The 5,000-nt window shown below is 38.7% G+C and overlaps 1 long non-coding RNA gene across 1 annotated transcript in view; it reads left to right on the top strand.

Annotated features, from left to right (window-relative positions):
* LOC125039642 overlaps positions 1-5,000 on the top strand; it is a 44,210-nt gene that overhangs the window by 840 nt on the left and 38,370 nt on the right. The window lies entirely within an intron of this gene.

The raw sequence follows: 5,000 nt of genomic DNA, 5'->3' as shown, positions 1-5,000 counted from the left end.
TTTTGACACTTCTGCGACTGAAGTAAGCATCCGCCCTTGAAGGGAGCCGCCGCATAAGAGGACACGTCTCGGCAGACAGAGAGGGAGAGACACGGCAGACGGACGACGACACACGGGGTCCACTCCGCCCTCCGCACCCGGGGAGACGGCGTGATATCCGCCCTCAAATCACTCCTTTATCCCCTGTAGGAGGTCACGTATGGAGGTAGAAATGCCTTGTACCGCTCTTCATCCTCCCTCCGTCCACGAGGTCACCGGCGCCAAAAGAGCCGAAGACAGCCCACGACAGGTCGCCGTATGACAGCGGGATTGACAGTCGAGAGAACTGATAGATGCGGACAACCAGGTATTATTTACTGCCATCAAAGGCCAGGGCCTGAGGGTGTTTCAGACCGAACACTTCTTCTGGCCACGGAAAATACTGTGCTACGGAGAGGAAGGGAGCAGAAGAGGAGGAAGAGGGAGAGAGAGGTGGGGTGGCACGGGAGAAGGGGAGGTAGGGCCAAGGACACAAATACACACATACACAAACATACACACACTCACACAAACATACACAAAAGCACAAATAAAATCACACATAAACACACAAATAGACCTAGACACACACACACACGTACACAAACATGCACGCTAACACACACACGAACACAAACACACACACAAACACACAAACAAACACAAACACATATATATAAACATATACACACAAAAACCTTTCAAGCATACACACACGCGCGCGCGTGTGTGTTTGTGTCTGAATTGATGCTTTTCCTAATCAACCGTGGTTCTTTGCGCCACATGTAAGTGTGTACACCTACAGTTGACTTCTCAAGGCGATACGTCGTTTTCTCGCCGTAAGATTGAGCTCGAGCCAGCAGTCAGAGTGTAGTTATCTTTACGAATGCCGCGGTTAAGGAATTCAACTCGGGACCACGAGGGTCGCAGTCCAGTGTTCTTACCACTGGACCATTGTAGCAGTCATCACTAATGTTACTGCTGCCCAACATTAGGATATGTAACCCCGTATCTGGGACCCTTTCAGGTGCTACTTCTCTGGGTGAAAGAGGACCTGGGAGCTGTGATGATTAAGGGGCAGCGCCATTTTTCCCAAAACTCTAGACCTCCCAACTAGAGTCTCATCACTGGATGCAGTTTATGGTCATACCCAGGACACGCTTCAGTCATGAATATATATATATATATATATATATATATATATATATATATATATATGTATGTGTGTGTGTGTGTGTGTGTGTGTGTGTGTGTGTGTGTGTGTGTGTGTGTGTATAAATATATATATATATAAATATATATATATACATATATATATATATATATGTATGTGTGTGTATGTGTGTGTGTTTATGCATATATAGTTAGATAGACAGATAGATAGATAAACAGATAGATACAAATACATATATACATACATATATATATATATATATATATATATATATATGTTTGTATGTGTGTGTGTGTGTGTGTGTGTGTGTGTAAATAAATGAATTCATAAATACATATATATACCTATATATACATATGAATGTGTGTATATATATACATATACACATATAAATATATAGATATATACATATATATACATATAGATATATACATACATACATATACATATATATATACATATATATACATACAGATATATACATAAATATGCATACATACATATAGATATATACATATATATGCATGCATGTGTGTGTGTGTATGATATATACATTTACATATATTTGTATATATTCATACATATTTGTATTTATATACGAATGCATAGTCATATATGTGTGTGTATATGTATACATTTACATATGTTTATATATTCATATATATACATATTATATTTGTATATATATATTTTTTTTTCACCAGCCATTTATTCCACTGCAGGTCATAGGCTTCTCTTAATTCACTATTGAGAGGTTATTTGGCAGTCTCATCCTTGCCTGATCGGATGCCCTTCCTAATCAAGTGCGGTTCGGCGCGTTGACACGGCGGCGATTTCCCCTACGATTGACTCCTCGAGGCGATGTGTCGTTTTCTCAGCGTGAGATCGGGCTCAAGCTAGCAGTCGAAGTGTAGGCATTTTTACGACTGCCGCGGCAAGGAATTGAACACTGGACCATCATGTGAGTGTGTGTATATATAAACACACACACATATATATTTATATATATATATATATATATATATATATATATATATATATATATATTGAAGGCCACCAATAGTCGATGTCGACTATGTCGTTATTGACTCTACCCATGCCCGTATAGGTAGAGAAAAGCTGTTGCCCATGCACGGATTGAACTACGACGCTGTAGTCGGGCACTGCTATCGTATCAAGGTAAGGATATATATATATATATATATATATAACCATATATAAATTTCGGCAACGGAAGGAGAAGCAACCATCTAACCCTACATCTCAGCCGCACAAGCAGCTTCCTTCCTTTTTTTTAAATTGTTCAATTGTTCAATTGTTCTCATTTTGGCAACGTAGGGTTATGGTTGTTGTTGCATGAAGAACCTATGCACAATATTCTAAGAACAGATTACAACTCCATCAGTGCATATTAAACATGGGTACCATGTACTGGTCCCTGCCCGATGAAAAGTAACACTCCATCCTTCCGAAGTCCAAGATCATCTTATGCTCCGACATAAATTACGTGCCAAATAGACAATCGAACCTGGAGAACTTTTTCTCTCGTATGTTCCTTGCTACAAGATGAGAATCAGTTCCACAAACCTGAATTGCGAGCTTTGAAAGCTTAGCTTTTCCTCGCATGAATTTTTTCGTGGCGAAGTTATTAAAAGCTCCGGTGTCCAGGAGAGCATTGTAACGCGTACCTAAAAGGTGAGAGCGCAAACTGCACACTGTCGACTCATTATCAATGAGTTTTAGACCATGCAATTTATAATCTGACGTTAAATTTACTAAATCTGCATCCGTTTTACGGAAACACAATTCTGAATAGCCGGACGGGTAAAACTTTTGGAAACAGTCATATCTCTTGAGAATAGAGTTCGGGAGTAAATCCGTTCTTAGGGCTTTAAAGTTTTCGGGGAGCACTTTAAAATCCGCAGTGATGGTAATCTCTCGACTGATGCGTACCTTCACAGGGGGCAAGACTCCAGCACAAAACGTTTGAACGCCATTCATGAACGATACAGTTTCCTCCTGATAACCCAACACCTGCTCAAGAAGTTTTGTTCGTTTCGCAGTATTGTATGTTACATATCCAACATTTGAGCCAGAATCGATCAGAAATGAACAGCGTACCCCATTTACCTTACAAGGGACCTCATATTCACCTGTCAGAAACACACCAGGATATTTATTATCACGAAAACTTTTCCTCACAGGACAAGGCATCAAGCGAAATACTCTGTCTTGCTTTGTTTAAGTCTATTCACATTAAACTGCAGCAAGCTCTTATTTTCTCTTTTGTAATCTAGTTAACATTTTTTATTGTTACAGAAGTTTTTTTTTTTTTTTACCTAGATACAGTCACACATGTTTGTGTTTGCATCCAAGCAAGAAAACACACGTGTCTGGATGCAGGATGTGTGCTTTTGGATATATGTCGATAGATGTGTTGATTTAGATATTTGTGTCAGTTAACGAGTACGTTTTTCTCTGTATGTGTACGTGTATGCGTGTACATATATATGTGTGTGTGTTTATGAAAGTGGACGAAAGTGAGAGTGTGCATGCATGTGTGTGTGTGTGTGTGTGTGTGCGAGTATGTGTGTGTGTCTAGATGACCTAAGTATGTGTGTGTGTGTTTATGTGTGTGGGAGAGAGTGAGAGTGTGCTTGCATGTGTGCCTGTGTGTTTGAGTGTGTGTGTGCATGCGTATGTCCGCATGAATGCATATGTACATTTGTGTGTGTGTGTTTGGAATTCATGTCGAACAAATTGCAAGTAGAACAATGAAGGGACGGGGAGCCGCGAACTAGCCAAGGTCGTCGCTCACCTGATCACCGACGTGACCTGACCGCCAAGTACATGTATATATAATTCTATTCTCCTGTTCTGTATGCGCTGATGAAGCAGTAAATGCGAAAAGGCTTTCGGTATATTCGTGTATTTTCCTGTACTTCCCTTCATTGTTCTACTTGTAGTTTGTGTGTGCGTCTTTGTGTGTATGTGACTATGTTTCTGTGTGTGTATTTGTCTGTATGTTTGTGTGTGTGTGCATATATGTGTATTTTTTGTAATCGTATGGCTGAATCTGTCTAAATGAGTGAATGTGTTGTGTTTTTTTATGTATGTGAGTACGGCGTGTGTGAGAGATAACGTATATGTGTGTTTGTGTGTATACATATATCTGTCTTTAAGAATGTATGTGTGTGAGTGTTTGTGTTAGTTGGTCTGTGTGTGTGCGCATGAATGAATGAATGTGTGTTGGTGTTTCTCAGTGTATGTATGTATTATATAAGTATTTGAGTGTATGTATGTGTATGTGAGCGTCTTTGTGTGTGTGTATGTATGTGTATATATATGTACATGTATATGTTTATAAATATATGTGCATATATATATATATATATATATATATATATATATATATATATCCACATATATATATATATATATATATGTGTGTGTGTGTGTGTGTATATATATATGAATATAAATATACACATATATAAATACACACACACACACACACACACACACACATATATATATATGACTGCCGCGATACTCCAATGGTTAGATCACTGGACTGCCGCGGCGGGGAGTTGAACTCGGGGCCACAAGGGCCGCAATCCAGTGCGCTAACCACTGGACTATCGTCATATGTACGTATATACATACACGTATATATGTATATATACATAATTATGTATATTTATGTACATATATATATACACACTGATACACACACACACACACACACACACACACACATATATATATATATATATATATATATATATATATATATATATATGTGGTC

The sequence above is a fragment of the Penaeus chinensis genome, chromosome 27 (assembly GCF_019202785.1).
Source record: "Penaeus chinensis breed Huanghai No. 1 chromosome 27, ASM1920278v2, whole genome shotgun sequence".
NCBI lineage: Eukaryota > Metazoa > Arthropoda > Malacostraca > Decapoda > Penaeidae > Penaeus > Penaeus chinensis.
This window is presented reverse-complemented; position numbering and strand designations above follow the sequence as displayed.